The sequence below is a fragment of the Cornus florida genome, unplaced genomic scaffold (assembly GCF_030987335.1).
Source record: "Cornus florida cultivar Cherokee Brave unplaced genomic scaffold, ASM3098733v1 CherokeeBrave_3.0.0_Hap2_Chr03, whole genome shotgun sequence".
Classification (NCBI taxonomy): domain Eukaryota; kingdom Viridiplantae; phylum Streptophyta; class Magnoliopsida; order Cornales; family Cornaceae; genus Cornus; species Cornus florida.
Window position 1 is genome coordinate 18,061,498 of NW_026775573.1, and position 14,811 is coordinate 18,076,308.

A 14,811-nucleotide genomic window follows, 5' to 3' on the forward strand; every position below is an offset into this window, starting at 1 on the left:
GGAAGGTTATCTTCAACAAGTTCCTCCTCATCCTCTCCTACCTCTATAGTGGTCAACATCTCCTCACTCTCTTAAGTATCAAAGGCCAGAATTAAATCATGATCAAAATAAGAAAAGTCCTCATTAATCATATTGTGCTTTATTGGGCAAGCCATTGGTGGACTCATTAATTCCTCAAATTGCTCACTTGCTACTTCTTCCTCTTCACTCTCATTTTCCTCATCTATAAAAATTGAAGTTCTTGCCATTTTTTTCATTTGCCTCTTCCTCTTCCTCTTGACAAGAAAGAGTATTTGCAATTTGCTCAACTTGAGCTTCAAGTTTGGCTAAAATTTGAGAATGTGAAAGGATAAGTTGAGTTTGTGAATTAAGCCCATCAAGTAGAGCTAACACTTTTTCTTGAAACTCGGGTGAATAAGGTGATGGAGGTGGTTCTTCATAAAATGGTGGGGGAGGGTAATAGTCACAAGGAGGATTAAAAGAGTGATCAAGCCCATAATAAGATGATGCATAAAATGAATTCAACTCAATCTCATAAGGATTGAAATATAATGGAGGAGCATAAGGTGAAGGGAAGAAATCCCCCCCCCCCCTAACTTGGATCAAACAATGGCTCTATTCACATTAAAAATCCAAATGTAAGAAAAAAATTTGGCCTCCACATAGGCCGATGTTTGGACAAAAATTTAAGTAAAATAATGAGCCTCAACAAGGGCTATCACAAGCATGCAAAGAAGTGAAACAATTAAACTACGAGAGTTCCAAGAATTAATCACAATGGTCCTTAAGCAACTTCAAATTTTAATGTTAGCTTTAAGCTCCAATGATTGCTTCAAGTTCCAAAGTTTGTCTTTCTTGTAGTCAAGTACCTAATTAACAAATAATATCAAGAGTAAGAAAAGAATATACAATGGAAAATAAAATAAAAATAGAAACAATCAAATGAACACTATTATCTAGTTTAATTCCAACAAAACCGTTAATCCCCGGCAACAATGCCAAAATTTGACGAGGCCGCTTGTATACACCAAAATAATGTAGTGAATGTACGGTTCAAGAAAAGCCTTTTAGGTCAAGTTTAAATTTATAAAAACCACTACCACCACTACTACTAATGTAGCAAGAGTGAGTAGGGATCGTCCCAAGGGATTATACATGTTGGAATTTAATTTCGACTCTATGTATCAATTGATTGCAAAAGAGAGAGATTGGTTGATTAAACAAAGATGCAAAGAAATTAAAATGCAATTACAATAAACTAAGTTGAGTTAGGGATTTAAGAAATGAAAAGTGAGGTCTTGGGGTGCAATGGAATCGCCACCAAGCTCGTTTACCAAACCACACACTTTCAACTAATTTGGGGAAAACATTCTTGTAATCTAGACGTGACTACTAATTGCAATATTAAGCATGGACCATCAAATTCAATAATGTATTGTCTACCTAACCAATAAATAAACTAAGTGTAGAATAACCCATCAATTCTAATCATGACCCATCAAGCTAGTCACAATAATAGCACACATCAATCTAGAGAATCATAGAATTTTCAATAATAAGCCATGGAATATCAAATCAAGTAAAGATTGTCTACCTACCTACAAGAATGAATTAAATTGTAGAACAACCCATCAAGTATAAGAATAATCCATCAAATTAATTGACAAACCCATTTAATGAATAGCATGCATAGCCATCACTAAATCCTTAATTATCGCAAATAGACATGCAATCAACATAAAGAAACTAGTATAGAGATCAATTGCCAAATAATCACACATAAGACAACATGTAATTACAAAGAGAATTAATAGGAAGAATTAAACCATTTGAATCATGTAAGATATAATTCCCAATTTAATCACACATAGACATGTAAATAAACTAGAGAATTAATAGGAAGAATTAAACTATAGAAATATACCAAGATTCATTTTATTCACAAGACCATAACATTAATCACAAGATAAATTCTCCAAAAAGTATGAAAGAGATAGAGGCTTAGATTATAAACTTGGGGCTCATCTAAGCCCCAAGGAAAAGTCTAACCAATCATGGAGGAGGTGGGTGTGATCTTGGAACCCTCAAGGGCAATCCCCAAACATGGCTCCATCTTTTTCCTCTTCTTCTTTGTTGAATTTTAGAGAGAGTGTGTGTGTAGATCTTGAAATGTGTTATTGGTGCCTCCACTCTTCTCTTTTCTTCTAACCCTAATCTCTAACTTTTTTAGAGAGAGAAAAATAAAATTACAATGAAATAAAATTGAAGACAAAAGATATATTACAAAATGGTTCAATTCCCCCTTTATAAAAGGTCCTTGGAGTAGTGAATAAGTCAGAAAATAAGCCCTCAAAATATTTAATCCCGCAACTATGTGGTAGGTAGAGTTTGGGCATACGAGAATAAAACAGCTCGCTGCCAGCACATTTTCGATCTATCGAAGAAATCTTTGATCGATTGAATCTTCAATCGATCCAAAATATCTTCGATCGATCGAAGAAATCTTCGATCCATCCAAATTTTCAGCATTTTTGACCTTTTTCTGAATTTTTCTAAAATCTTCTAGGAACTTTTGTTTGACTCCAAAAAGGCTGTAATAGACCATTTTTAGCCCATTTGAACCTTATTGACCTGAAATAGACAAAGACACAAATAAGTAGTAAAACGGGAAAATAAAGATAAATGAGTGGACTAAAATACCCTCGCTTAGGTGTTAAAATGCGTCACATTTGAGCACTCATCAATCTATGAAATAATAAATTCACTAATAGTTTTCCAATGATTACAACTCGGGAATCTCGTAATTCAAGGATCCCTAAACACATTATCCAATAAATAACAATATACTTAAAAGTAAACAAGATGAGTAGATTAATGACAATCTCCCAGTTGCGGATCCTCAACCTCGAGACTGGAACTTCTAATAACCTGAAAAATAAATCGTGGGTTAGACTCACAAGTAAGTTCTCTCTACTAGGCCTCTGAAAACCAATAAAAATATCATCTCTGACTAAAACTAAACCTATAAAAAAATTTATCTTTAATATACAATGATATGTATATATATAAATAATTATATAGAATACAAAAACCACATCTATTCCTAGGTTCATTAATTTTCAAAACCTATAAACAAAGATTAAATATTAATCATACCTAGATCAATCCACTATTTATTTTAAAGAAAAGTTCCTTAAACTCAGTCACATCCTAGACAGTTAATTAATCATTTAAACAATAGAATATAATTAAATGAATATTATATTTAATCTAAAATTCAATAATGATTTAATTATTTAAATCACACACCCAATATTTAGGCTTTGACAAATCATCCATGTCTTCACCTATATTATTTTATTAATAATATAAAATAAATCCACCAATATTATTTTACTAATAATATAAAATAAATAACTATCTTGTAAGTATTAGATTATTCTAATATAAGAATATATAATCCTAATCCAATTTATATATACAATAACCATAGATGAATTTTAAATCATCTAACACATAGTAATTTAATTACACTTTGGCAAATCAACCATGCTATTATAAACATATTTATTTATATATTGACAATTCAACCATGCCTCCTTTAAGTATATTTATTTATACATTGGCAATTCAACCATGCCTTCATAAGTATATTTATTTATACATTGGCAATTCAACCATGCCTTCACAAGTATATATATATTTATACTTTTATACTAGCAACTCATCTATGCTTCTTATGTATGTATTTTATTCATACAATTACTTAGGTAATATATTTACTTCTTTGGTAAATCACCCACGCCTACAATTTAACCACGTACCAAGCCTTAAAAGTTAATTTGTCAACTAAACAATTCTTACATAGGCAAAATTAACTTATTAACAAAACAACTCATACCTAGGCATTCCATGCATATCATATATATATAATTAATTTAATAACCAACCTATTCAGATATACCAAATAAGACTAATAATATTAAATAATATATACATATACACATATATTATTTAATATATATATGTGTGTGTGTGTGTGTGTGTGTGTGTGTGTATAACACATTCCTTAATAATTCTTGATTATTTAAAATCATATATACATATATATCAATAACTATATATATATATAGACGTCCATCCATACAACTCATTTAGACATACACATATATAAATAAATTTGTATATATATATATATATATACCTCCTTCCATCACTAATATATTAATTTAATTATATTTACACAAATTAAATACTACTAAATATGTCAGAAATGATTTCCCATAAATACTCTATCTCGGTTTAAATAATTTTCCGATACCATCTCACTAAAACATAAATATCTCCTAGTAGAATGGGAATGTGTGAATGAAATATATATCAATAATTATATATATATAGACGTTCATCCATACAACTCATCCAGATATACATGTATATAAATAAATATGTATGTATATATATATACGCAAATTAAATGCTACTAAATATGTCAGAAATGGTTTCCCATAAATACTTTATCTCGGTTTAAATAATTTTCTGACACCGTCTCAATAAAACATAAATATCTCCTAGTAAGATGGGAATTTGTGAATGAAATTGGTACCATTGGAAAGAGGACGAAAAATCCTTAAATTTCAACTCAAGAATGACCTAATTTCGATTTAAGATGACTGAGTTATGACCGTTTCAATTTCAAGTGTCGAATTAGGCCAACAATAGTTTCCCACGCGCTTACCATGCACTTGCACGCGCTGGATCCAAGCCACCGTGTGTGTTGGTATTGGCTGAGCTCATGCGCTACGGTGAGCTCGCCCACATTGAATTAATCCGCTGATCTGATCTCCCATTAACGGCCCAGATCTACGCGTATAGTAACCCTAGTATACCTCGCCGCACCAGATAAGTATCCCTTTGATCAACACCCATCTATGGATCAGATCTACGACACACCATAACTCAATGTACCGCGTCGTGCTGGATTGAACTTCCTTGTTGTCACACACGCCCCAGTACGTGATAGTTTGTAGAAATTCCAAAAAAAACAAATAAAATTTTTTCTAAAACAAATTCTAAAAATAAAATAAAAAAATTCAGAAATTTTTTATAAAATTTCTGGAAAATCCCAGAAATTCTAAAAACTCCAATTAACCCTCTTGGGTCCAGATCAAGCCTATAAAATGATTTTAAATATATACAAGCTATATATATATAATTAAAATCCAACAATTTCAAAAAAAATATTAAAATAAAAATAAATCATTCTTTTAATACTCTGATTTAATCAAATACAATTAACTTAATGCTTTTGATTAAATCCGTTCTAACCATGATTTAAATTAATAAGTTTAATCTAAAGCCTTGATACTCATGGTGAAAAACTTATGAGTTCTAAGAGGAAAAATAGAGAAAACTCACCTGAAGGTTTCGAAACGAAACCGACGCTTCAAGCTTTGATTGTCTCTTCCAATTCCGGCATCCTCTTTCTTCGACCCGGCCTCCTTTTTGTCAGCCATCTCTTCTTCTCTCTCTACCTCTCTTATTTTTCTAATGTGTAAACTTTTAACCCTAAAGCCTTATGTGTATATATACACATTAAAATCCAAATCATATTCCTACTATGACTACCAAATAAAATAATAAAATAATAATAATTAACTTAAATAATATATATATACACATATATTATATAATATATATATATATATATGTATGTATATTTCCTTCCATGTTAATCCTTAATAAATTAAATTATATACAAATATATATATATCAATATATATATACATATTTTTCTTTCCATAATAATTATTAATTAATTAATTAATTATATATATATATATATATATATAATTATGAAAAGGTAATTATTTAAATATCTTTATAACCATGGGTCTTTAATAATTAACCTAACAAGGCTTCCTTCAAGCCCAAGACCACATTCATTGATCTCACTCCTCTTAAACCCAATCCAATTAAAATAAAATAATTAAATTAAATCTAATAACTACAAATAATTAACAAACAATTCACACAAGTATAAATACACACAAATCAAATAAACAATTCAATCATAGCATTTTATAAAGCAAAACACCATATCAATTCAATAAATATAATCACGAAATATAATCTAATTAGAATAAGACAATTAATCTAAGCACTCAATTAAATAAAACAAATCATTAAAAATAAAATAAAAATAATTAATTCAAATTAAATCAAACAAATCATTTTAAAAATAAAATAAAAGCAATTAATCCCAATCAATAAATCCTTTAAAATATTGGGGTATTACAGGAGCGTACCATCCAGATTTTAGAGGATATACTTCGGACATGTGTGCTTGATTTGGGAGGTAGTTGGGAGGATCACCTTCCACTTATTAAGTTTGCCTACAACAACAGTTATTAAGCGAGTTTTCAAATGGCTCCATTTGAGGTATTGTATGGTAGACCCTGTAGGTCTTTTGTTTATTGGACTGAAGTGGGCGAGACAGGCGCCTTAAGACTCGACATTGTACTCGAGATTACCAAGAAGATTAAGTTGATCAGACAGAGATTGCTTATAGCTTAGAGTTAACAGAAGAGTTATGCGGATAGGCGGAGATGACCGCTATTCTTTGAGGTGGGTGACCATGTTTTTCTTCGGGTTTCTCCATGGAAGGGGTTGATGAGGTTCGGGAAGAGTAGCAAGTTATCGCCATGCTTTATTAGACCTTTTGAGATCTTGGACTGTATCGGAGAGGTTGCCTACAGGCTTGCATTGCCACCACAGATGGACAGAGTCCACAATGCCTTTTATGTATTGATGCTACAGAAGTACGAGCCGGATCTATCTTATGTTTTGAGTTGGGTTAAGGTTGACATTGATGAGGATGTTTCTTACGAGGAGGGACCAGTTAAGATCATTAACACATAGCGGAAGGTATTGAGGAATAAGACAATACCATTGGTAAAGGTTTTATGGAGACATCACAGAGTTGAAGAGGCTATTTCCATTCCTGGGTAAAGAGATGGCAACCTGAACAAAATCCTTAGTAACTTGGCCGGATGGAACACATAGCAAATGGCCAGAAAGCCAACAGATTAGGAAAGCTATATGTTCGTCTTCTTGGACTGGTCTGGTTTTCTTGTAATGCTTGATGAAAGGAATGTGGGAAGAAATGAATTTATTACTGTCAGATGTTTTAGTAGGAAAAAGGGAATTGATCAAGGAAGAGAGTGACACTAACATCATCTCCATGGGGTTTAAGGCCGATAATGCAATAAATGTCTCTCAAAGTGGGAGACATCATTTCACATTTGAGATGAAGGGCATTGGTGGTTGTGGACCAAAAGAAAGGGGCTGGAAAGAGGAGATTTGGGTCAAGTATGATGGAGGCCTTGCTAAATTGAATAATGTCAAAGCCACCTTATTTTTTCCATTGTGAGGAAATTTTCTCATCCTTGGAAAAACGACTCACCCAAGAAGTCTAAGAGGAACGGTATGGTGGCCAGTTCCTTATACTGATTGTGGGTTTTACTTTCTTTCCCTTTTTTGAAATAAAATGGAATTCTGAATCAAAGGGTAAGGGTGACGTACCAGAAGGATAGAACTCTGCCAACTCGGAAGGGGCCACACCTGCAAAGGCTGGACCAAGTCCAACTGAAGAATCTTCAAAGGAAACCAGGGGTTCGAGATGAAGCCTAGCAGGATTTAAGGATTTCAGAAGTAATTGGACTTGATGACTAGGGCTTCGGGTTTTGACTTTAGGTTGAATTGAAGGGGTTGGAAGAGAGGAATTAGTGGTCTATTTGGGAGGTTTCTTAATGTTGGCAGGAGCCATGGCTCGTGACTTCCACAAAATTAGGGTTTGGTTAGAGGAGAAGAAAGAGGAAAATAGAGAAAGGCTTTGTACGTGAGATGTTAAGAATAGGAGATATATATGCACATATATATAGAGGCAATGAAGAAATAAGGAGATAGGATGATTTTTAAGGGGGTTGTTTGGAAATTTCAAAATTTAAAGAATAAAGTAATGAGGTTAATGGTTGTGAACCATAATTGGATAAGACTTTTTTGGGATATATAACACTTTGAATTTGGCGGTAGAAAAAAATCGATGTGCAATGTACCAAGGAGTCAGCCGTATAAGGTGATGGAAACTTTACTAGCCCTAATGATTACCTTGAAAATTAAAGTGGGTCATGATGGCGAAATTCAAATCCCACGCCTTGACTTCAAATTGTTCCACATGACATGGAATTTAGGGGGAATATGTTTACTCCATTATTTTTGGCCAGCGACATGTGGCGAGTTCCAATGAACTTGCCACATTGAATTGGTACTTTACATGTCCGAAAGAGGAATATATGATGTGGAATTGTTGAAAATAGATTGGATACAATCTACCAATAAAGAAGAGGTATTTGGCGAGTTCTAATGGAACTTGCTACGCCGGATCACAACTCTGGAAGAATTCTTTTCAGAGTATTAAAATTACGTGATCTCATATAAAAGCAAGGAATAGGTGGACTAATTAAATCCCACCACATTGAGTTTTCTATTTTAAAAGGAAAGAGGCGAGTCCAATTAAGACTTGCCATCTTTAAAGCAAGGGTCCACGTTTTTCCTATTTGAAAAAGGAATTATGACATAGAAAATTACCATAAATGCAACCTCAAGTATATTCTCAAGATGAAGTCAACCAATTGGCTCCCAACACATGGCGAGTTCTTTGGAACTTACCACATTATATTAATTCTTTAGGAAATTATAGTTGGATCAAAATCGTGCTGTCAAAGAATCCTAAGTAAATGGATACTTTCTATTCTGACAAGTTGACTAAGCAAGACGTGGGGTCTGAATTCTCTCATTATTTTTAGGGAACTTCGGCAAATGGTCCAAGGCAAGTCAACTTCTGTTGCTAAAGTGTAGCAACGACGTAAGGGTGTTTTATCTATTTTTCTGAATATATATATAGACGTATATATAAATATATATATATTCGTATTTCATATTAAACCCATGATGAAAAACCATTGAAATGGAGGAGTTCATGGCGCCATGGATTCTAAATCCATATAAAGAAGATGGGAAGGAAAGTTGCTAAAATTAAGGAAGCTGGTTGGCAGACGTGGAGGTTAATTTATATTTACAAACATATATATTTTTGCACGTGTAAATATATATATATATATATATATATATATATATATGTGTGTGTGTGTGTGTGTGTGTGTGTGTATGTATGTATCAGAAACAGCCTATGATGAAAGGAAGTTACCAAAAGCTAAGGAAAACGTGGAAGGAAGGTCTCTGTAAGTGGAAAGACTTCAAAGATAATGGGACACCTGGGTCAATACAAATAAATCAGTTGAAAGTGGTGGTACCCTATAAGGTTACTACCACTAACTGAAGAGAGTTGTTAGAAATCGAGGACATTGTAGATGATAAAATCGTGTCTGAAAAGAGGAAGAAGTCTGCGGCAGAGGAAGAAGAGCAAGGAAACGAGGGACATGTGTTAGCCTTTGAAGAGACCAAGTGGAAAACTGATTGCAAGAATTACTCACAACTTGAAATCGTGAAGAACGTGATTGCAAACATGCGTCAGAAGAAACACGTACAGAGGAACAAAAAGATAAAAAAGGATAGTTGCAAAATTGGAAATAATTGCCAAAAGATCATGGGGCACTTGGCAGTCTGAAATCTGGCCAAATGGAAGCTGCCAAGGCTGCCATATACCAAACTGCTGTATGGAAGAGTCTATAAATAAAGCATTTAGGCTTAGTTTTCAAATCCTGTTCAACACACATAACTAAACATCACTTCAATTACTTCATTTCATGTTTCTTTACATTCATCTAATGCACTTTCAATATGTTTAATTCAAATCCCGCACTTATCTTTCTTACTTTCAATCACTCTACTTTAAAGTCCTGCACTTTCAATATCGCTTTTCTTTCCACTAGCCATTGAATAGTTGAGAAGTCAATTTTCAAGGCAAAAAGAACCTTCAAAGGTGGTCATTCCAAACCTTCGTACAGTCCCCTGATCCCTGTAATCTCCTACTGGATAATTATTCGATCGGATATCCACTTTGGAACGACAGCAGTTCCTGTCACGCTCGACGACCCTTTCCACCTTAGTGGAAGACGGAACTCTCTAGCTTTTTCGCAAGCCGAACATATTGGCATGCCCGGTGGGACATCTTAACAGATTGTTCAATGGCCGGTGGAAGAAAGCAAGGCAAGTCTGTCCAAGACCTTGTCGAAATAGAAGAGATGCAAGCCAGTGAACTTCTAGCCGAAAGTTCACGATTTGCACCTGATTAAAGAGATATGGTGGAAAAATTTACTCAAACAATAGCAAATGGACCCATCATAGATAACATCCGTATAATGGCTATACAACAAGTAGGCATGCTCGAGACCTAGCAAGGGTTGCACAAGAACAAGAAAAAACTGCTCTTTATCAAAAGTGGAATCTAGCAGAAATGGTGGACCAAATCTCTCGTAGGTTTAAGTCCATGTTGGAACAGACCCATAGCAGTTTGATTCAAGGTATGGCCCCTTGGCCAAACAATTCTGAAGGGACTTAATAGTCTACCTTTCAAGCCAACAGGCTAGCCATATTTGTTGAAGACAGTTCCTCTTAACAGCATACAGGTTCATTCCCTCTAAGTCAGCAGCATATGCAGTCTATTCCAGTGGCACAGACTTACATTCCAGCTGCATCTGTGACTGCTCCAATGGAACAGATGGCTGTTCCACAATCAGTGCCCATGCCAGTCACTCAGCAAGTCCAGAACCCTCCACCTTTGGCGTTCCCACAATAGACTTGGCATGATCAGCTTGGCCAACCATGGCCATACCACGTTCCTCAAACATAGCAGAATGTTACACCTATGAATATTCAGTCAGTAGCACCTACACCTCCAAGGACACCCATAGCCATTCCTATGGCGGTTGTGTTGGGATTATATGCCCTACAAGCCAGTTATTTATTATTAAATTGATATTTTATTAATAAATATGATATTCATGCATTGGGCTTTACATATATTTGCATGAGATGCATTATTATCCTTAAGTTGCATTATTGGTGACTTAAGTGTGTAAATGAGATTTACATGCAGGAGATTTGGGCTCACCGGTTTCTTGCACCTTGACTTTGTTCGCAGTCAGTGATAAAAGTTGGGTACTTTTATCACGTAACACTGTAACACATTTGACCTCTATAAGATAGGATGGTTTATCTCGACCATTGGGGTAGTTAACTCTAAGACAGTGTGTTAGTGTGCTTGGAGTACACTGAACTGGATCATTGTAAGATCACACCATATAAATTACTATTATTATTTTGGTGTGATTCTTAACTACTAGATATATTAAGCTTTAAACCCTGAGAGGTTTAGTGGACTCAAGTTTCAGTATTAATCACTTTGACTTACCAACATATGAGATCTTTTAAGGTCAATACCATGGTATCTTGGGTGGCTAATGTTGGAGCTCTGGGAACACAAATGCTCAACATGAAATCCACACTCGTTATAAGAGTTAGAATATCCCCTCGGTGCAATTTAATAAGTTTGATCACTAAACCTGGCCAGGACATTTTAGTAAAATGTTTACTAAATTATTTTTCTATTATTTATTTTGAAAAATTCTTTTATAAAAGAAATTCAGTGATTATAAGGATTAAATTGGTTACTCAAGGAATATAAGAAGTAAGCATGCATTAGGTGGGAGAGTATTTATTTTCCTTGGGGCTACTTATGGATATTCGGTAGTGGAAGGACTTATATGTAGTTATTTAGTATGACAGGACCTGTTGTAATTTCTAAATCCTAGAGTGCAATTACAATATTATTTTGGTGCTTATTGTAATTAATTAGATAGGATAGAGTTATGAGATAACTCTATCTCTATCTAATTGGAGCTAGGATAAGAATCCCTTTTGATCCTTATCTCTAGCCCCATCTATATACACGAGTTTATTCAGTAATATATACAATCTCAAAGAATATACAGAATAACGAGAGTGAGAGATATATGGTTTCCACAAACCTATGTATCTCGGGATATAGAGGTGAAGGTTTACTGGTGTTCAAGGCAAAAGGAGAACTAATCTAATTCACTGTTATTCTCGAAGTGTTGACGATTAATCAATCATCCAAAGGTATGAGATCCCTTTACAGTATTAATGGATTTGATGAAATATCACATGAATATGATCATGAAAAACTATTAAATGCTTCCGTTGTGCCCTTCAATTGGTATCAGAGAAACCCATGTGATTTTCATTAAATCATAGTGATGATTTGATTTTTGATTTGTTGATAGATGTCTATGTTTTATTAATTCTATTTATGATTATGGAATTAATTTTGATAACATGAATAAATTGATGTGTTGGTATTAAAATGGCCCAGTCTGATTATTGTGTATATGCCATTACGGCTTGTAATGGGACGATGTGATTTTCTAGAAAAATCGCTGGTACATACTGTAACTATATTTTAATAAATTATGAGGCTTTTGTTAAAATATATTAACATGCCCATGTGATGGGCTATTCGTACACAGTAATATATATATATATATATATATATATAAGTTTATGATGCTGTTTGTACACAGTAATCTAATGATTACTTTGATTGGCTTAAAAGTTTTGTGATTCTTCAATCTGTTGTTTAAATCACAAGCCATGAATATTATATATATATATAGATAAATATATTTATATATAGTATAATGATGCTAATTGTGGAGTCATTAATTTGGACTACCTTTTCATCACATAATACATGCCCATGCAATGGGCTTCGGTACGCATTATATTAAATAAAGTAATGGTTACTTTAGAACAGTGAATTGATGGCATCTAATTGTTTCATGAATTATTTATATTTGATTTCAGTTAAGAAGAATTGATGAATATAATATATATATATATTTGAGCAATATATTTCTTTGATTGGTTAACCCATGAGATGGGAATTCGAACAGCGTATAATTAAAAGTTTTTATTTTTATTTTTATTGTATCCAGTGGCTGCACATGGCCAGTACCAACACCCATGAGATTGGGTGTTAGTAAAGGAAATCCATTAATTACCAGATTTATGTTCCTTTTATAAAATAAATGGGATTTTGATTTCCTAATTCTGACCTTCGAGCAAAGGAATTTCCATGTGATGGATTGTCCATAAATATATATATATAGTCACTGAGAACTCGTGTGTGATAGAAAAGGCAAATTTTAATTGCCTTTAAAATCACGCCCATGTGATGGGCTATTCATCATTATATTGGAATTGTGTTACTGAGAATCACTTAACCATATAAATATAATATTATATATTTAGTATTGCATTTGCTTGAAGTTTGAAGATGATTAGTGGCATTTTTGTCTTTTGTCATCAGTGGCATGTTCAGTTTCACATACGGTACGTTTCAACCACTAGGTTGTTTCTTGGATGCAATCAGTTTTATTATTTTGCTTTAAAGGACATATGCATGTATTTGTATGCATATTAAAGTTTGATTGCAGGTAGATTAATTTTTAATCCCTCTCATGGCCAGGTTAAGTTTTTAATTTATTATATGTGATATAATTAATTAATAGAGGCGGCATTGTAAAGGGCTGATCTACTAAAGATTGTTTTTCCCTAACCGAATAAGTTTATTTTATTTTATCTTGTTTAGAGTTTTTGTAAGCCCTAAATTGGGTATAGGACAAAGCCTTGCACTACATTCTCAAAATCTAGGGTTGAAGTTTTTGAAGAGTTTAAGAAAAGATTCAAACAAGATAAGAGTCAAGGCTTCCAATGGAGAAATTTGGAAGCACAAGGTGATCATGAGATGATATTTAACAGGTCATGAGAGGGGATTAGCACTATTTATGGTGCAACATGATTTTTATTTGCATGCTTATATTCATGTGATGATTATATACTTAAATGTTATGCTTAATCCATGAATTGCTTTAATTATGTTTTATCTAATTTTAAACTAGATAAAATTGGAATTTCTTATTTGGGTAGTTTTGGGAAAATTAGCACTTTCCAAAATATTTTTGAAAATTTGATTTTCTGAAAATTAAAAATTTTATTTTTAATTAAATTTTGTGGAAAGTGTAAGATTATTTCATTGTTAAGTTTAAGAAATTGAGCTAAGTTGACCCAAATGGATTAGGCTCATTGAGCCTAAAAGAAATTTTAAATAGATTCCAATATTATTTAGATTAAAATTAATATTGTAATATGTTGATATTATCCATATAGGATGTATGGCATTTAAAACTCTCTAATTTTAAAAATCAAGTGGGAGCGGGATTTAATTTTAAATTCCACAACCTTCCATTGTCGATCTATTGACAAGTACCTCGCCACCAATCTTGGGTGCTTCTCCGGAGGGTATTTGTTTCACTGGTTACTAGATATAGATCTCGTAATGATAGAACTAGCGGTAGGAGGATGGGGACGATCACCATTAGGAGACAAACTGCATTCTAGACAATGGTATACACTTGACTAAGTGGGAGTACGCTCCACCTCTGAGGGTATTTTCACTTAGAGGTCAAGGTTAAATCGGTTGCCATATTTCATTTGGCATGAGATGCCTAGATAGTGGGATATGGTGGAAATTGTTTCCGTCTAATTAAGGTAGTGACATAATCTCTTGGTAGTAGCATGTTCTTATTGCCCCTTGAGAGAAATGAGTGAATACCTACAGGGATTATGATTACCGTTGTTTTTATTATATCAGTGGTTTAGAGAGACCCATGGAATGGCTATATGAAAACTAAAGTTCATTTTTATTTT